The sequence below is a fragment of the Lissotriton helveticus genome, chromosome 10 (assembly GCF_964261635.1).
Source record: "Lissotriton helveticus chromosome 10, aLisHel1.1, whole genome shotgun sequence".
In the NCBI taxonomy this organism is placed as follows: Eukaryota; Metazoa; Chordata; class Amphibia; order Caudata; family Salamandridae; genus Lissotriton; species Lissotriton helveticus.
The window spans coordinates 417,446,549-417,466,904 of NC_136071.1; the positions used below are offsets into that span (position 1 = coordinate 417,446,549).

The 20,356-nt window shown below is 48.5% G+C and overlaps 1 protein-coding gene and 1 pseudogene across 3 annotated transcripts in view; both read right to left on the reverse strand.

Moving 5' to 3' along the window:
• The window catches only part of AXIN1 (axin 1), a 271,337-nt gene that overhangs the window by 81,258 nt on the left and 169,723 nt on the right, over positions 1-20,356 (reverse strand). The gene's annotated exons all lie outside the window — the stretch shown is intronic.
• LOC144785245 (putative RNA-binding protein 23 pseudogene) lies at positions 11,917-12,990 on the reverse strand (annotated as a pseudogene). The gene has a single exon (XR_013601815.1). The product of XR_013601815.1 is annotated as a putative RNA-binding protein 23 pseudogene (transcript).

A 20,356-nucleotide genomic window follows, 5' to 3' on the forward strand; every position in this document is an offset into this window, starting at 1 on the left:
AAAATTGAAATATCGGGAGGAAACAGACCGGCCAGGAGTGCCAAGGAACTGTTGCTGAGACCACCCTTCTTCAAGAAAAGAAAAACCTACGATAGAGCGTTTTCAGGAGCGGCCCCCAGAATCTGGAACTCACTCCCCCCGAACATTAGAAAAATCCCAAACACTGCAATATTTAAAAGGGAAACTAAGATCTTTCTCATGAGTAAGTTCCTTCCATAGTCAAGTCAATGAATCACCTAAGCCTTGACATAGAGGAGGCTAAGTGATCACTATGCTGGAAGGAAATAGGAAATCACCAACTCTATGCTGATACCAGAGGTTGACGCGTTTCTAACTTTGGATCTGGAAAGCACAGAGGATTAAGGATAAGTATTAAAAAACAACCATATAGGGAAGACCTCGTACAACATATATAATATAATTAATCCCTAACCTACCTCAGAACATTGTATATTAATTTTTTAACCTCGTACAGTACTGCTATTTATTTTGAGCCTACTCTATCTTCCTTTTATCTAGCCTTGGAGGAAGGATACCCAACTAATTTCTCCACTGTCATATCGTATATTATATAAGACGTGTCTCCAATATATTTCTTGTTTTGTTAAGCGCTCTGATACCCAAGGGTCTTGTTCGCGCTATAGAAAACGTTTCAATAAATAAAAAATAAATAAAGAGTCACCCCTCCTGTCCTTCCCAGTAATAAATAGTTACGCTTTGAAACTAATCATGTGTGCCATATATGGTCTTTCCCTGGAGCTCGAGGGCCTACTGGTGTTTTTTCCTTTTACAGTGATTATATGTGTTGAACTGAAAAGTATATAACCTCATGTTTATTTATTTATTGAAAGTTTTATATAGCGCGAACAAGACCCGTGGGTATCAGAGCGCTTTACATAGAGGTAAGTTAAGCAAATTAATAATATGAAGTCCATTAAACAGCATATAAGTGTGAGGTAGATAATTATAAGGCTTTCGTGAGTGCATAAATAGCCACCTTCAATTCGAGCATATAAGGTGTGAGGTAGATAATTATAAGGCTTTAGTGAGTGCATAAATAAATACCTTCAATTAGAGAGGCTATCTATTACATTATACCGTACTATAAAGCATAAGATATTAACATAGTCATTTTCGTCGTATATAAGAGGTAGTAGGTTATATGGTTTCAGATAAGTTCACTTTAACAAGAGGTAGCAGTAGGTGTTCGGATTAATCACAAGAGGTGTCATCTGTTTTGCCTCATTGTTTCTCTTTCATCTAATTCCCGTCGAACATTCTCTTTCGAGGACGTAAGTGTTTAGTTTGAGTACAGGACTGTAGCACATAGCGTTCCATGCAGTTTTCTATGTAAGGTATTTACTCATTAAGAAGCTCTTCGCTTCCCGCTTAAATGTTGCTGTGTTCGGAGTCTTCCTAATGCTAGGGGGGAGTGAGTTCCAGATTCTAGGAGCTGCTCCGGAGAACGCTCTGTCATAAGTTTTTTTCTTTTTGAAGATGGCTGGTCTCAACACCAACTCCTTGGCGCTCCTGGCCGGTCTGTTTCCTCCTGACAGCTCAATTTTCTTGGATAGGTATCCGGGAGTATTGTGGTGAAGTGCTCTATGGGTGATACATGCAATCTTTAGTTGAATCCTGGCCTCGTAGGGTAGCCAGTTTAGAGCTTTCAAGTGTGGGGATATGTGGTCAAACTTCCTTGAGCCCGAGATGAGTCTCGCCGCAGCGTTGAGGCAGGCTTTTAGTGGCGCTGTGGAGGTTTTTGGTAAACCCGCTAAGGTAGTGCAACCATATTCAATTCTCGAGATGACTAAGGATTGGGTTGCTAGTTTCAGATCAGATTCCGAGATAAATGGTTTCAGTTTTCTTAGGTAGTTCAGGTGGAAGCGGGCGCTTTTGGCCATTGAATTAATGTGAGCTTTCATGTCAAGGTTCTCATCTAAAGTAATTCCCAGTGATTTGGCTGAGTTGACGAGCGTCGGGGTGCAGTTGAGCGCCGTCACCAGTTTGGTCCACTCTTTTATTTCTGTAACGCTCCTTGGTGGAGAGACAAGTAAGAATTCAGTTTTCTGAGCATTTAGCTTCAAGTGGTTAGTAGTTAACCATTCCATTGTCATTTTTAGTGTTTCATTCATCCGTTCAATGTCTTTACGGGAAGATATCTTTAGATATATCTGCGTGTCGTCCGCATACATATGGTAGGATATTTTTGAGTTGCTGAGAATTGCTGTAAGGGGTTCTACATAGAGGTTGAACAGATCCGGGGATAATGTTGATCCTTGTGGAACCCCAATCGAGTTGGGGCACGGTGGTGATATTGATTGGTTGACCAGGAAACGTTGTGTTCTGTTTCGTAGGAACGAGTCGAACCATTTCAGCACATTTCCGGACAGTCCCATTCTGTCCTTTAGCCTGGCCAGTAAAGCTTTGTGATTAACTGTGTCGAATGCAGATGACAGGTCTAGGAGAATTAGTAAGCATGCTTGATTTCGATCAAGTGCTTGTAGTGCGTCATCCACAATATGGAGGATCGCTGTTTCCGTGCTATGCCCTGATCTGAATCCTGATTGGCATTCATCTAGTAGTGAGAACTTAGAGATGTGTTGGCTCAGCTGGCCCTGTACGCATTTCTCAATTAATTTGGCCAATAGGGGGATGTTGGTCACTGGTCGAAAGTTATTCGGGTCAGTAATATCCGCAGTTGCTTTTTTGATCAGAGGGACCACTTGACCTGTTTTCAGGCAGTCAGGGAGGATCCCCTGAGATAGTGATGCGTTTATTATTTTGGTCCAGATTGGTACCACAATATGGCTAATTCCTCTTACGCATTTCGCTGGTAAGGGATCTTGGTAATGGTTGTTAGGTTTGATTTTGGAAAGCGTTTTGGCTATCGTGGCCTGATCATATAGATCGAATGTGTCCCAGTTTGCCTTATTTTTTGTATTTCTATATCCAGCAGTCGGGTTGGCCTCGCCTGTAGCCATTAGTTGGTTGGGGGGTTTAGTCGCGGCGCTTAAGAGTTCTGTTTCCAGCGATTTGGCCTTCTTTGTGAAGAACGTTGAGAATTCCTCACTGCTAAGCGTCGTTTTTGCGTATTCATGAGCTGTTTTGGCTAGTTTGTTCGATTGTTGCTTCAGGATTTCAAAGAGTTTTCGCGGTCTGTTTTTGGCATTGTCCAATTCCGCTCTTATAAACTCCTGTTTGGAATTGATGATCTTCTTGTTATATTCGTTTCTCATTTTTCTAAGGGCTTTCAGCTCAGGGGATGATGGGTGTTGTCTCCATTTTCTTTCCGCCATTCTCAGTTTGCGCCTATCTTCGTTTAGTGATCCGTCAAACCACGGATTTTTCGTCTTCTCCGTGATTCTTTTTAGTTTTAATGGCAAGGTGTTGTTGACTATATTTCCGACTGAAGTTAGATAGTGTTCTGTCAGCTCATTTACATTCTGCAAGTTGTTAGGTGTCTTTAAGTCTCTCTCGCAGGTTTCTATTAGTAGCTCAATGTTAGCCTCTCTTGTGTCTCGGATCCATTTTTTGCAATTGGGAGGTTGGAAGGTCTTGCCTTTTTTCAATGTCGGTATCGAGAAGGTTATTGCATAGTGATCAGACCAGTTGCACGGGTCAATTGAGAGGATTGATGTGTTTTTGTTGCCTTATATAATCCAATCCAATGTTGCTCCTTTAGTATGTGTGGGTTCCGTGCATGCTTGGTTGAGTTTTAGCTCAGCAAGGAAATCTTTAAGTGTGTTGACTAGCTTGTCGTTGCAGTCATCCCAGTGTAAGTTAAAATCTCCTAGGAATATGTTATTAGCATCTGTGTTTGAGTTGATCATGATGATCTCCATTAGCTGCTCAATGAACTTTGCATTCTCTCCTGGTGGGTGGTAAAATGCGTGTATATTGCATCTTTGGTTGGTGGCTGATCTTATATTGATACCTAAGTATTCACAGGATTCTAGCGGGTCGGCTTGAACTTGGCTGACCTCTAACTCTGCTTGATGAATGCAGGCAATTCCTCCTCCTGGCTGTCTTGGTCTATCCAGTCTCACAATGTTATATTGAGGTGGTACTAGGAGATCCATGGTTGGAGATGATGCTTCCGAGAGCCACGTTTCTGTGAGGATTGCTAGATCAATTTCCTTGTCAATGATGAGGTCTGCTATGTCTGATGCATGTTTAGTAGCCGATCGGCAGTTGAGTAGGAGGCAAGTCAGTTGTTTTCCCTGGTTATTACTGTTCGATTTTTCGTATTCAGAATTAAACTGGACTTGTTGTAAATTGTTAAGATTGGGTTTTCTATCCTTCTTTCTTGTTGTTCTATTATAGTCAATCGGAACTGTTTTGATGTTCTCCACATTCTTCCGGTCTGGTGCTTCATATGTTCGGAGTAAGGTAAGGGCTTCCTCCTTCGACAGTGTTTTCGTCCTATTTGGGCGGTTGGTCCTATTCGCTAGGGATAGGTCCCTCTCATTGCTCTTTCTATGTAAGGAGTGTACGAGATTTTGTATATTCGAGATCTTTGAGTTGGTGCTTGCCGTCACTTCTCGTATTTCTTCGATCGCTTGTATGGTACTCTTTGTGATTTGAGTCAAGTTGCAGACTAGTTTCTGAAGATCTTTGATAGCCTTCTGATTCCTGAGTGAGTACTTAGGGATGATTAGTCGGTGGGTCCGGTGGTTGTAAAATGCTCTTCTCTGTTTTTGATCTTTATTTAGTGCCACAGACATATTCTTTTTACCATCTGTTCGGTTGTTGATTCCGTTTCTTTTTTAACTGTTTTGAGAGTTATCTATGGTTTGTAAGGTTAGGAGCGTTTTTGTGGGTGGGGTTTTGCTTGGCATCAGTACAGTATTCGAGATAGGTAATGAGCAGTTGATGTTTCCTCTCTTTTCGGTTTCTTGATTCACCTTGAGTGATTCATTCTGTGCCCCTGTAGGTTCTGCTTGGGTAGGCTCGGTATTTAGCACCGGTGGCGTCCTTTCCTTTTGGGGTTGGTCTTGTTCTCTATTCACATGACTCGTAGACCTCTCTATCCTTACTGTTTCCTTATTCGCTATAGACACTTCTATCTCGGATTTCTTTCCGGATTTGGTATCTGGCTCTCGGCTGCCTCCAGTCTGATCATCGTCTCTGCTAGTGGTATTCTCCTTTTGGGGCTGGTTTTGTTCAATATTCATATGGCTCGTGGATCCCTCTGTCCGTTCTGTCTCATTTTCTGGTGGGGTCAGCTGTCGTTGGTGTCTTACGCCCTCAAGTAAACCTTTTATAGTAGGGAATACCTTGTCGAACTTCATTAGTTCACTGTTAGCTGCCTGTATCTGTACAATACCAGTTTTATATATGGTGATGCAAAGTTCTGCTCTGCATCTTCTTGATGGTGAGGTCGTTATTTTTGTGCCATGTGGAGTGTTCTTCGTATCTTTTATGTTGAGCATTCCGGTGAAGGCATTGCGCCATTTAGTCGTTTTATTAGTATAAAATATCAGGTCATTAGTTAAGGTGCCTTTATCTGAATTAAAGTAAGGGTCGGAGAACAAAGTGTCCGCATTTTTCCTCAAGATATTGTGTTTAAACTTTTTGGCTCTGTTTTTGGATAACTTAGGTGGATATTTTATGACATGGGCATTTAAACCATCAGCCTCTGGATATCTTTCGCCCATATTTACTACACAATATAGGTCCTTATGAAGTTTCTTCTCTTTATCACTAGGTTGTCCCTAAGGTTAACGATGCATATCGCTAGGCATCCAGCTTTTCAGTAGTATTCCATTATTGTGGTTATGTGACCAAGTTTCTCTTTGGATACACTCCTACTATGTTTGATTACGAGCCAACAGTCTTCTCCGCGCACCGGATAGGTGAGAGTTGGAGAGGCTCCTCTATAGAGTATTTTGCTTGAATAAACGATTGAACTTTCTTCTCTGCCAACTGACTGATTATTTGGTAATGGGATTGGGGCTGTTGGTAGGTACAGCCCTTTATGTTATTTTTGTAGTACTTCACAGAGAGAACTCTTACAACCCTAAAATCCCTAAAGGGATTGTCCCCAAGTTAAGGAAGGTGATGACCTTAAAAAATGGTTCACAGCCTTTGAGAGGGCCTATGCCTAGAGACATGTGAAGCAGTCACACTGGGGACCATTGCTTTAGAAACTGTTCACTGATAAGTGCAGGGATAGACTCCTGACACTCATTGAGGCAGACGCTGGGTCCTATGACCTCATGAAGTGTACCCTGATTGACGGTTTTGCACTCACCACTGAGGAATATAGCATTAGATTCAGGGGGGTTCACAAAAACCTTGCGTCAGTGATGGGTTGACTTTGTAGACTATTCAGTGAAAACACTAGATGGCTGGTTAACTAAAGCGCATGCCTATGCTGGGCTTTATAATCTGTTTATGAATGCATGCATTTTAAGTAATTGCATCTGTTAGACCTAAGTCCAATTTCTTCCCAAGAACTGGGAAAGTAGGCAGACCACTAGGTCCAGACAAGGGTGAGCAAGACTAACAGTGGTGGTGACCAAAAGAAAGGGGTTACGAAACCACCCCTGGGAAAGTGGGTGAACAGCCAAAGGATAACAGTAAAGAGTCTTTTAAAGGCCCCGAAAAACCTGAATAAGAGGGTGGGTCCCAGAACACTTTAAAAAACCCAATAGTGAGTACAAAGGTAAACACTTTGATCCCCAAAAGGCCTGGAATTACACCTGTAAACAGTTAGAGCACACAACTGGAGACTCTGCCTGTCTCAAAAATAACCCCCTAGAACTCCTCCAGCTAGCACTGGTATGACAAGTCTCCAGGTGGGCTTAATAGTGTGCCCAGAGCAAATCTGCGTTCACACTGAAGCTATTTTAGTCTCTGAGGGTGGGGTCGATTTGGCCACTCTTGCTGTCTGGCCCCCTAATATGAAAAATACCCTCTGATGAGAATCAAGAAGCAGAGAGTGGACCACTCCCTGACCTCATCTCTTACAACCCTAAAGGTAGGTCAGTAGATGGAGGTGTCTACTCAGACACCTTCTCTGCCCAACAGCAGGCTGTCTGCTGGCAAGCCCTGCAACAGTATGCTGGGCTCTTATCCTTAATCCTTGGAAAGACACACTGGAGTACCCATGATGTGGACACTGGAGACAGCCTGCCTGTCAAAACAAAGATCTATTGACAGTTTGACTAAGTTAAGGAGAGCATCAAAGCTGAAGTAAGCAAGATGCTGGAGTTTGGGGCTATTGAACCCTCTGACAGTCCCTGTGTCAGCCCAGTGGTTTTGGTCCCCGAGCCTCGCCCACACGGTGGAAAGAGAGAACTGAGGTGTAGTGTTAACTATGGAGTTCTCACAGAGTGTGTCATTCTTATAGTAATAGCTGCTTTAATTGCTTTGTATCATATCTTTTCCCCATCAATTACTTACAGTACTGGGGATTATCATCATTTAGGTTCACATGTATTTTATGTTCTTGATAAACACACATGGTGTTTGCTGCTGTTTAAGATAAGTTGAAACACCAAGGTTAAATTAGAAATTGTGATATACTTTGTTTCCTCTTTCCATTTGCTAGTGTGTTGTTTTCACCTTAGTTTTCGGTCTGTAACGTAATTGGGTGCCATATAGTAGTATTCAAAAATTTGTTTAATATTTCCTTTTTTTCCTGTAACGTTGAGTTTTTTATTTTTGTTAATCATATCATGTGATTTATTCTTACACGTTGCTTTTTTAAGTTTTGTCTTGTTTTCGTTACTTCTCTTTGCAATCTCCCTTTCTATGATCTAATTTTCCATACTCTCATGTAATTTATCTCTATAATTTTGCTATGCATTATCAACAGCGTCAGTTAAATATGTGCCTCCCGAGGGAGGGAGACAGAGGGAGGGAGACAGGCAAGAGGGAGACAGGCAAGAGGGAGACAGGCAAGAGGGAGGGAGACAAGAGGGAGAGGGAGACAGCCAGAGTAAGTGAGAAAGAGGTAGACAGAGAGAGAGAAGGAGAGAGGGGGAGAGAGAGATAGAGAGATAGAGAGAGAGGGAGGGAGACAGCGAGAGGGAGGGAGACAGAGAGAGAGGGGGAGACGGAGAGAGACAGAGAGAGGGAAGGAGATAGAGATAGAGACAGAGACAGGGACAGACAGAGACAGATAGAGGCAGGGCCGGGGCAGACAGATAAGAGACAGAGACAGACAGAGGGAGGGAGACAGGGACAGACAGAGACGGGGAGAGACAGACAGACAGATAGAGGCAGAGACAGGGACAGACAGATAGAGGCAGAGACTTAGACAGACAGGGACAGAGAGGGAGAGGGAGGGAGACAGAGGGTGGGAGACAGGGACAGACAGGCAGATAGAGGAAGAGACAGGGACAGACAGAGAGAGGCAGAGACTGAGGCAGACAGAGAGGCAGAGAGAGAGAGAGGGAGACAGAGGGTGACAGAGAGAGGGAGTGGGAGGAGACAGAGAGAAAGGGAGACAGAGAGAGGGAGACAGAGGGAGGGAGGCAGAGTGAGACAGAGGGAGGGAGTCAGAGGGAGACAGAGGGAAGGAGAGGGAGACAGACAGAGGGAGGGAGACAGAGAGAGAGAGGGAGACAGAGAGAGAGGGAGACAGAGGGAGGGAGACAGAGGGAGGGAGACGGAGGGACGGAGACAGAGGGACGGAGACAGAGAGCGACAGACAGAGGGCGACAGACAGAGGGGGACAGACAGAGGGGGACAGACAGAGGGCGACAGAGACAGAGGGCGACGGAGACAGAGGGCGACAGACAGAGGGCGACAGAAAGAGGGCGACAGACAGAGGGCGACAGACAGAGGGCGACAGACAGACAGAGGGAGACAGACAGACAGAGGGAGACAGACAGACAGAGGGAGACTATTTGCCCATTTGTATTTCAAAATGTTCTTCCGTGGGGAGAAACCCTTCACCCCCCTCCCCCCCCCCCGAACTCCCCTTAGGTGGTTCGGGCTCGCTCGCTACACTGCCTTACTGTGTCACAAAATGATGCATCTACAAAAAGTGTGTCACCAACAAGAAAAGTTTGGAAAGCTGTGTTCTAGAGGCTAGGAATGGAAGGGCCATTTCCGGTCAGAGTGCAGATATGGTCACAGAGTCAAAAGCTAGCCTTCAGGGTTGGGGAGCAAGGTGTGGTTCTGCAACAACAGGAGTGAAATGGACAAGTCAGGAAAAATAAATGCACATCAATTATCTAGAATTGCTGGCAGGGTCTTTTACAATGAAGAGTTTTGTGAGGGACCAAGTGAAGTGTGTGTCCTATTGAAGATGGACAATGTGTCAGCAGTGAGATATGTGAACCAGTTGGGAGGCCCACATTCAAAGGCTCTTGCAGATCTGGCAAAGGAATATTAGCATTTTTGTCTGGGAAAGAATATCATGATTCAGGCACAGCATTTACCAGGGCTGAGCAACTTTGTAGCAGATTGGAATTCGAGACAACTGAAGGATTTTAGCGATTGGGGTTTTCAACAGGGAGGTGTTCTCTACGATTAATTCGGTTTGGGGTCCGATGGAGTTGGACCTGTTTGCAAACAGAGTGAATGAACAACTTCCAAAGTTCTTCCGTTGGAGGAAGGACCCTCGAGCGGCAGTAGATGACTTTTTACAGCATTGGGGGGGTTAAAAAGCTTATGCTTTCCCGCCTTTTGCATTAATTCAGAGAGTACTTTTGAAGGTGAGAAGGGAAGCGACAGAGTTAGTTTTGGTAACCCCCTTTTGAAGTTCTCAAGTTTGGTTTCCGGGTGTAATGGAGATGTTAGTTACAGACCCTCTTCTTCTTCCAGACATTCCGGAGATATTAACAGATGCGTTGGGGAGGAACCACAAGTTAGTTCTTTAGGGTATTTAAGGCTGATGGCTTGGCTGATTTCGGGAGAATCTGGCAGGTGTCAGTATTATCTTTGGAGGCTTCAAAACTCATCAAGGAGTCATGGTCTCCAGGAACTTCAAAGGCATACAAATTTGTCTGGGGGAGATGGTTTTGTTGGTGTTCTTCGAGGGGTTTGGATTCCGTATCAGCACCTCTAATAGAGGTGATAATTTTTTTTAACAGAAATCTTCATTGAAGGAAGATCATATAGACCTGTGAACATTGTTTGCCGGTTGCTCAACATGATGTTGTGAAGAGACTTTTAAAAAGTATTAGAATCAAAGTACCCCCAGGTCCAAGGTATTCGTTTCTATGGGATGTATATATTGTTCTTAAGGAGCTAATGAATTGGTCTGAGAATGAATTCTTGAATCTGAAACAGCTTTCTTTGAGATTGGTTATGTTGTTATGCCTTGTGTCATTTATGGTTTAAATCTTTTATTGAGTTTCCACAAAGAACAAGACAATAGGGCCTTAGTCCGTTAAACAAGTTCAGCAAGGCAAGTGGTAATGTAAGGGCGGTAAGTACATTCAGTGCCTGCCAGGGCGAGCAGCAATGCAGGCCGTCTATATCTGTAAACACAAAACATTGGGTCCCACCCCCTCCCTTCCCCCCTCCCCCCGTCCTCCCATCTAAAGGAAGAAGTCCATTGCAGCCAAAAAAATAGGAAGTATGATCGAAGCATCAGTGTTTGTGGTGTCGCACGCCCTTGGTTGCCCTTGGTTCTGGAATTGGAGTGTCGGCCAGCCTGAGAAGGCTTAAGTATCTGGGGCAGCTCAGCTCGCGAAACTTCCCTGTGAGCAGTGTTAAGAAGGGACGCCACAACTCTGGGAATTCGTCTCCCCGGCCGGCCCGTTCCAGGGACAGCTTCTCTATGCCAAGCACCATCCATAACCTGTGTAACCAGCCTGTGTGTGGGGGAGCCTGCGGGGTCCTCCAATGTGCTAGGATGTTTTGTGTGGCCGCTCCCAATGCAATCGCTATGAGGCGACCTCTACGGGACTTCAGGGGATACATCAGGGTGTTGGGCAGCCCCAGTAGGATGTAAGCAGGAAATCGGGGAAGTTGAGTATCCAGGTGGGAATCTATTTCATCTATTATCGTGTCCCAATACCCTTGTATGCGGTCACAGCTCCAGAGCAGGTGTTCCAATGTGCCCAGTTCTCCGCACCCTCTCCAACAGCGGTCGCTAATGTGTGGGTCGGCTTGATGAAGGCGTGCAGGTGTGAGGTACCAGTAGGTGGCCACCTTGGTTAGGGTTTCGGTCAATCCGGTGTGGTATGTGGAGTGTCGTGCCCTGTGGTATATACCACCCCATTCCTTGTGTGTGAGGGTCCTGCCTAGTTCCCGCTCCCATCGGCATCTGCCTGCGTTATATGTATGTATGTTCGTGAGGAGGAGGTGTTGGTATAGGTCCGAGATCAACTTTTTCTCGGAAGTGCGAGTAAGAAGCCACTTCTCATAGGGGGTAAGAGGCCGGTGCGCTCCGGGTTTAACATCAGGGTGGAGTGCCCAGTGTCGAACCTGCAGGTAGGCTATTTTATTTTATTTATTTATTTGAAAGTTTTATATAGCGCGAACAAGATCTTTGCAGATATCAGAGCGCTTTACATAGAGTACATGATCCTAGTCAAACAGGTAAGTCAGTAAAGCTAACAGTACAAATAGATGTAGAGCAAAAATACAATTTAAAATTTGCTAACATTCGTGCCAAGAATTTTCAATTCTATTAGGGACAGGAGGCGAGGATTATGCTGTCTCATTTCTTTACTACCAAAAAATACAGCAGCCAATCAAGTAAAGAAAAAGCAATAAACTACATATCCCATGAACCCCTAGGATACCATAGAGTAGGTGTAGTATAAAAGGTATCCTAGAGTACAGTCCTTCCTCTTTCTTTGTGTAGAACAGTTCAGTCATAAGTAAAGTCAGATAAGTAAAAGTTCCAGGAATCCAACAAGAGAAAATGAAGATAAACACAAAACCCAGTCTTCGGGAAGCAGAACAGTGGACCAGAAGAAAGACGGATGGCCAAGAATCCAGGACGTCCTAAACAGAATGCTGCAACCGGAGAAACAGTCCGAAGAACAGCCATCGCTGGCCCGTGGGACACGACCAAATGCAATCATTTAGGATCAGAACCTTTCCGAAAGGCTCAAAAATGCCACGCAGCATGCCCTCAGTTATGTTACAGTGCAGTTCCCCCACATACAGCTTCTGGGGACCAGCACTAAAGCGCTGCATGTTGTTAGCCAAGCCAGCCAGGCGATTCTTCTCAGCCTGTGAGGCTTGGACGATGATAGGCACTCCCAGCAGGCGCTGGTTGGTCAGCCCTATGGCCAAAGGTACGGACTGGATTTCGCAAAACTCAACATATGCAATTCCCTTAGAGCGGCGGGAGTTTCTGTCAGCGATGATGCGCACATCCCACACCTTGCCTACTGCAGAGAAAAAGTCCTCCAGGTCACGTGGTCGGATCCGGGCTGCCAGCTGCATACAGAAGACAGTGCGGGCATCTCGCTCCTCAGGGGACAAGTTATCAAGGGGCTCCCTGACGGGGCTCTTCTCAAAGTTCCGAGGGCTCCTACCGATGCTTGGCGTTGGACGGCGCACAGGGCTTCGGTGACGCACACGCTCATCCCTCCAGCGGTCTCTACTACGGGAGGGTCTGCGCTCGCGGCTCCTGCTACGGTGCCGTCGTTCCCGACTCCGATGGCGCCGCTCTCTGCTCTTACTGCGGTGTCGACGCTCCTTGCTCCTACTACGGGTGCTCCGGTGTCGGTTGCGGCTCCTGCTACGAGTGCTGCGGTCCTTGCTGCGATCTTGGTTACTGCAGTCCTTGCTTCGGCTACTGCAGTCCTTGCTTTCCTGCTCATCTTTGTTCTTGCTGGGGCTGGGACTGGGACTGGGACTCTTTCTCTTGGTGTTGCTGCTCTCTGCCTCCTGTGTCTCCTCATTCCTCTGGCTTTCATCCTCACGGTTCTTGTATGGTTCCTCCAGCATTGCTTCGATGACTATGTCAAAGTCATCTGCGGCCATGATTGCCTCTATGTTGTAGGAGTGCAGGCAGTAAATAAGAAAATCTCGGGAATACCTCTTCTTCCGCTTTTCTTCCCGGAAACAGAAACAGAGGCTAGGCGGTCGTCCTCCGGTATGCCGTAATCCTCTTTCAGCTGCGAGAAGGAAAGGATTCCTTCCAAATTGAAGAGGTGCACTAGTTCTCAAGGGGAGCGGCGCCAGTTCGTAAAGGCTTTCGGATCTAGACCCGGGGTGAAGTCGGGATTGTCAAAGAGCGGTGTTAGAGGGGAAGGAAGACAGTTCATGTTTGGACGCAACGCGGTCCCACACTTCCATGACCGTGCCTGTGATGTGGGAGGCATAGAGGTTAGGTGGTCGATGGCGCCTAGGGAGAAAGGGGATCACCTGTAGGGGCTTACCCGCCACCGCCTGGTGTTGAAAAAGCCAGTGCTTCCCCGTCTCCGGCTGATACCACTCCACCAGGCTCCGGAGTTGTGCCACGTAGAAGTAGAGTTGGAGGTCAGGTATCCCTACCCCGCCATGACCCGGTGGGAGGACTGCAATTGCTTGCTTAAAGCGTGGCCGACGACCCTGCCATATATAGCGTGTCAGCTCGGACTGCATCTGTTGGATCCAGCCGCGAGGCGGTCTCAGTGGGAGGGTTTGGAACAGGTAAAGAATCTGTGGTAGCAGGGTCTTTTTATTGGCGGCTATCCTCCCCAACCAGGAGAGAGAGTGTCGTTTCCATCTCCGGAGTTCATCACGGAGCTGCGTGCGGAGTCTAGTATAGTTCGCTTCTACCGTAGTTGGGATGGTGGGAACTAGGAGGACTCCCAAATAGGGGACCGTAGTTGGGATGGTGGGACCTAGGAGGACTCCCAAATAGGGGACGGTCGAGTCGGACCACTGCACATCGTGTTCTGCTTGTACTTCGGAGAGGGTGTCATGCGATAAGGAGATATTAAGAGCAATCGATTTCTCCGTGTTGATTTTAAACCCGGAGGCGAGCGCAAAGCATGGAGTTCAATAAAAAGCGCCCGAAGCGATTGAACCGGCTCGGTAAGGGAGAGCAAGAGGTCGTCTGCGTAGAGACTAATTTTGTGGATGTCACCTCCAAATTTAATGCCCTTGATGAGGTTGTGTTGCCTAACCCTTTGCGCCAGCGGCTCCATGTAGAGGGCAAACAAAATGGGTGAAAGGGGGCAACCCTGCTTGGTCCCTCTTCCAATCGGGAAGCGGGGGGATGTATGCCCATTGACGCGCACTGTGGCGTTAGGTTGTCTGTAGCAGTTCAGGATGCGGATGCAGAGGACCTCCCCGAAGACAAAATGATGCAGGACCTGTTCCAGGTCGGGCGAGTGCACCCTATCGAATGCTTTTTCAGCGTCAATCGTGAATAGCATGCAGTCTGGGCGTGCGCGAGATCCCGCCTCGATGAGATGGAGGACACTACTGATATTGTCACTGGTCTGTTGCTGGGGTATAAAAGCCGCCTGGTCTGGCTCCACTAGTTGTTGAATGTAAGGGGCCAATCTGCTCGCTAAAATACCCGTGTAGAGTTTGAAGTCGATATTCAATAGCGAGATCGGACGGTATGATCCGCAACGGGTCGCATCCCTGCCCGGTTTCGGGATGAGATTGACGCCTCCCGGAGTTCTGCGGGGATCGCACCAGGCTGGTCAAAGAAATTGAAAAGGTCCCGCAGGAGGGGGGCTACCTGGTGGCAAAACGTTTTATAAAAACTTGCGGGTAGCCATCTGGGCCAGGGGATTTCCCAAGCTTCAGGCGGGAAATCGCTGAGATCACCTCTTCTAGGCCAATTGGCCTGTCCAGGAGATCCGCCTGTGCCGAATTTAGAGACGGGAGACGTGCCTCCTGCAGATAAGTCTGGCCTGCCTGCAGGTCAAGGGTGTCTCCAGCGTAGAGGGATTTGTAGAATTTTCCGAAGGATTCCGCTATCGCCGCGTCGTTTGTGGCAAGGTCTCCCCCCTCAGCCTGTACTGCCCGCACCCCCTGCCTTTGGCGCTGTTCCCGTAGCTTTCTCGCTAAGAGCCGACCGCATCGGTCTCCCCCTGAGTAGTACGCCTGCTTGAGGCGTAGAGCTGCATACTCCGCGGCATCTTGATCTAGCGCGGCTAGCATTTTCCTCTCGGTGCATAGTTGCCGCCAGGCCTGTGCTGCCCCGTGCGCTGGTGCATTTGCTCCAGTTCCGACACTCGTTGCGTGATTTCGTCCCTCTTCTGTGCTCGGTCTTTGTTATTGGCTACGGCTATAGATATAAATTCGCCGCGCAGGAATGCCTTCAGGGTTGCCCATTCAGTGGCTCTCGAGGTGTCGGTATTGTGATTGTGTGTCAAGAATTGTGTGATAGCGGTTTTGATCCGCTCCACCGTTGAGGGAGTATGAAGGAGGGCCTCTCGGAGGCGCCAATGTCGGCGCGGGGCCGGTGTTGCTGGCATGAGGAACGTGGTCACTATTGGGGAGTGGTCAGAGAGCGAGGCCGGCAAGATGTCCATCTCCTGCACCTGTGCTACCAATGGGGAGGTGCATAGGAAGTAGTCCAGCCTGGCATATGATTTGTGAGCCCCTGAATGATAGGTGTAGGCGGTGCTGCGTGGGTGTATATGCCTCCAGAGGTCAGTCAGGTCAAGATCATGTAGGTAAGCTTGCTGGCTTTGGAGAGGGCCCCAACCTGACCCTACCGTTGGCAGGAGCGATCATGTGTGTTATGAAAGACTAAGTTAAGGTCGCCCCCCCAGAAGGAGCCGGCGCTCCGTGTTTGCTGTGGCCGCTGCTAGTGCTGTTTTGAGAAATGTTTCCTGCCCCTCGTTAGGTGCATATATTGACCCCACTATTAATGTCTGTCCTGCTATGGGGAAGCGGTGTACCAACAATCTCCCCTTGATCTCCGCCTCCCGCTGCAGAACCTTGCCTGTGAATGACCTAGACACCAAGATTGCCACCCCCGCTGCTTTCTTGGAGGATGATGAAAAAAGCTGTGTAGGGAAGGCCCAGGATTTAAGACGATGCTGGTCTTTGGGCAGGAGGTGTGTCTCCTGTAGGAGGCAAATATCGGCTGCTGTGTGCTCTAAGAGGGACAAGACTGCCCGACGCTTAATGGGGTTGTTAAGGCCCCTCACATTCAGGGAGAGAACTTTAAGCTTGGTGTGTGGCATTGATCAGCCGGGAGGTTCTGGAGCTGTGAATGATGTGCAAGAAACAAAAACAAAAGGGCTCCTCTGGGCAGCAACTGAAATAGGTGGACAAGGGGTACCCCCTCCCAGCAACCAACCTCCCAACCCCGACCCCAAAAAAACAACCTCAACCGTCCCCCTCTTCCCCAATTCCCACCCCCCCTCTTCTCCCCCCCAGCAACCCCCAACTGACCCCCCCCCCCCCCAACTGGGAATCCCAAACTTGGAACCATAGTCCCGGGCCCGAGCAAAGACAATTCGGGCCCGCAGAGTCTCAAAATGGAAGAGTGTGTGGCAGTGGCAACCATCGTGCCCCCCCTCCCCCCGCCCTCGAGATTGCACAGCTATGAAGGCAAAACCCCCACACAGTGGTACTTCAAGGTGGAGCCGTTGTGTCCCTGACCACCTCTTGGATGGCCGCCGCTTGTTCCAAAACTACAGTCACCGTGTCCGGCCTCAGGTTCTTTTGGGGAGAGCGTCGCCTTCGCACTTGGCGCCAACCCTCCCAGGAACTCGGTGATGCTCCCTCTTGCGTGGTCGCGGGAAGGCGTCCTCTGGCATGTCGAGCCCCAGCAGGTCGCACGTGTCTCGGAGCAAGCGAAGCTGGTGTAGGGTTCCTTCCCATTTGAAAATCAGTCGGAATGGGTGACCCCAGGAGTAGGGCACCCCTCTCTCTCTCAGAAATGTTGTGGCAACCCGGAAGGCCCGTCGTTTCTGAAGCGTAATCGCGGAAAGGTCCTGAAATAACGCTACAGGGTTATCTCGGAAACTGAGAGGTTGTTTCCGACGGGCTTCATTCAGAATCCTTTCTTTCAGAGGGAAGTCCGGGAGATAGGCCAGTATGTCCGCAGGGGGGGGCGACGCGCATCGTGCCAGGCCAACTCTCTGCGCTCTGTCTATGCGGATGGTGAAGCCGGCAGGTTCACCAAGGATCTCCCTGAACAGGTCCTGTAGGTAGCTGGTAACGCTGTTCCCCTCTGCTTTCAGTGGCACTCCCCGGACCCATATGTTGTTCCGCCGGGAGCGGTTTTCGAGGTCCCTCCGCATGTGCTTGAAGGTCCACCTGTTGGTCTCGGAGGCGGAGGACCTCCTGCTGCAGTGATTCCAGCTCCTCCCAACGGGCCTGGCCCGTTTCTTCCATCGCTGCCACCCTTTCCCCCAGGCCGTCCACGTCACGGCGGAGTTCTCGCTGCTCGCCTGCTAAGTCCTGTTTCAACGCCTGAAAGTCCTCCCGCAGGGTGTTGAATAGCGTTTCCAGGAAGACTTTTGTAATAGGGGCCTCCCCGCTCCCTTTCTCCGGGATGGCCGCCGACACGGATGGCGACGGGGACGTCTGGGTCTTCTCCCCTTTCGACGCGGTTTTCGCCAACATGTCATTAATAGTACGAACTCCCCTGAAGCTCATCTTGGCCATGGTGTCCCAGCCGGGTGTCCCCGACCAGGGGGGCAGCTCCAGGTGGCAGGGCAGCCCGGCAGGAGTGGGGTTGAGGCTGCGTCTATAGGGTGGGCGGCTCCAGGGGGGGCCATCGCCGCGGGGAACGTGCTGGAAATGTTTTGGTGGGGTCAGGCACGTCGTCTGGTGTTGCTTGGCGGGACGCTTCGGCTCCCAGTCGAAGAGGGACAACCACACAGGTGGCTGGTTACATCTCACTTGCTGGGCGGGTATAGTCCTCCCAGGTTTACAGTTGGGCAGGCCTAGTCGAGCCTGAACCCGGGTCCCATGGAGGCGGGTATCGCGAGGACGGGCGCGGGTTCCCCAGGTGGGCAAAGCTGAGGCAGGGTCCGCTTACCACGCCGCAAGCCTCACTGTGATGGTCCCCGGCTGGGGCAGGGTCGTTGCTGGTTCCTGCCTCTCCGCCGTGCCTAGGCCCAAAGCCGGGGCCTCGAGTTCCGCGGAGGCGGGTGGTGTGTGGTCGCGCGTGGGGTCTTCGGGTGGGTCAGGGCTGTGGCGGGGACCGCTCGCTAAATGTCCGGCGATGGCTTTGTTGCAAGGCTCACCGCAATGGATCCTGATGAGGCAGGGTGTCTGCTGGCCTCCGCTCCTCCGTGCCGCGTAGGCCCGAAGCCGGGGCCTCGATTTTCGCGGCAGCCCACCAGGGCGTCAAAGGGCCAGCTGTCCCCGGCTCCCACAGGGCAGGCCATCCGCCGGGGCTGTGTAAGTGCAGCAGGTCTCTGGTGGTGCCGGTTGTCGTGGGCAGCGCTCCGCCCGAGAGCGGGCGGCGGCAGATCCTCTGGGGCCTGCACTGCCTGATAAGACTCCCGTGGAGTCCCCAGAGGATCTGCCGCCGCTTTCTTCTCCCCGAGGCGTTGCGGCCGCGGCAGGCAGAGCACAATTTAGTCAGTCGCTGCAGTCGCCAGAGACCTCTCGTTGGACGCCACTGGTCAGCGCTGCTCAGCAGGGTAAAGCGCCGGTAATTTGGGGGTTTTGCAGGCTAGTGGTAGGGCTGATCGGGGTTCAGGGCCGGGGAGCCGAGCGGGACACGTCCTAGCAGGTCGCCATCTTGGCCACGCCCCCGCCTTGTGTCATTTAGAAGGGTTTCAGACGTAAGGGCGCTTGATATCTCAGGACAAAGGTTTGTTCCAGAAGGTGTGTGCTTTTATATCACAAAAAGAAGTAAAACGATGTCTAGAACTTTTTTCTATCCGAATCTTGATCAATGCAGGAAATTATGTGTCCTGAGGTGTATTGGCGAGTATGAGAGAAGGACTTAGAATGTGAGGAGCAGTTTGGATTCTCAGCTTTTAATTTTTTATAAACACCCCCATAGAGCTGTTTCTACCCCTACCTTGTCTCGGTGGGTTAGAGAAGTTATGGGACAGGCAGGAATGGATTTGGGTGAATTTGGGGAACATTCCTCTAGGGGTGCTATGGCATCTATGGCTCTGCTTCTGGGTGGTAGGCTAAATGGGATTTTAGCTGTAGCAGATTGGTCCTCAGATTCAGTTTTTTAAAAGTTCTGTTTTAAGCCTGTTGAGTCTTCAGTTAGGAATATTATAGCATGGCTTTTAACATGCATAATATTGGCCTCCGTGCCTTGCCATAACATTCAGATTTTCCACAGCTAGGGAGGCTGATATTATCCCTCCCAAGATATCCGCCCCTAATTTGTTTAGATTTTTTCTTTCAGGAAGAGAGTATAAGAAGTGATCCGATGGAGCGGATTTCGCGTTTGGATTTCTTTGCTGGGTTTTGTTAAGTTCAGCGTTTCTTACTACTTTGAGTTGTTCACATCAACAAAGAAGGAAGATGGCTGCCTCACAGGGGACTATGCTGTTTTAGAACTCTTATTCATTCCTTTTCTAAGTTATAACATTGTGATGTAGCTGCTGCTGCGAGTTGGCAATTAAAGAGATATGCATAATATCAGCCTCCGTGTCTTTAATAAAATCATGATTTTCTTCACACCTAGCTGTGGAAAAACAGAATTTTCTACTATGGAGGATTTTCATTCCTGAGACCGTGTTTGCCTAAGCTTTTCTGGTGCCACAAGAATGTCTTTCAGTATTGTATTGGTTTACCAAATGTCTATGAGAGTTGTGTCCTCGACAACAGAATCCTAACTGTTCCCCCTGTGCTTCCTTAGCATTCTCTAAGTAATCAGATTTCCCCCTCACTGAATGAATTGTATTCTGTAAAGCTCAACCCTTTTTAACTGTGCCATGGCATTGCATGCCCACCTTTGTTTCTCGCCGATCTTCAGTTAAAAATGCCCACAGGCCTAAAAAGTCTCAGACTTATTGGTATTTGGAACACGTATTTTCTACCTTGTGATCTTTGTCTGTGCAAACCTTTGGTGTCACTTTGGGCAGAATTTAAATCCTATCACCCTTACTTAAAAAGTACAGAGAAGGCTAGAGTGGCTTAGCACCACCGAAAGGTAGTCTCCTACCCTACTTCAGTTGAAATATTCCCACAGAATAAATGTGCTCCTACACTCGATCTTCGATGTAGATTACTCAATTGTGCAGATCCTAGGCAGCTAAAAGATGTTCAAGAGCACTTGTGTTTGCTAGAAAAAGTACAATAATGTAGTTTAACATGGCATATCTAGCCAAGCCATGGCCTGCTTCTACGCACCTCAAACCTGTATACGTATTGTTTGTAAGACACAAACATCCAATGCAAAGCTTGGTTCTGCTACTGCACTGAGCTATAGCCCAGGGCCTTCTGCACTCTCAACCCTTAATGCTACACCTCAATGGAAACCCAAACACTGGGCTATCCTGTTGCACAGAGACTCCAAGGAATTGCCTCACCTCTCACCTTGTACATGAAA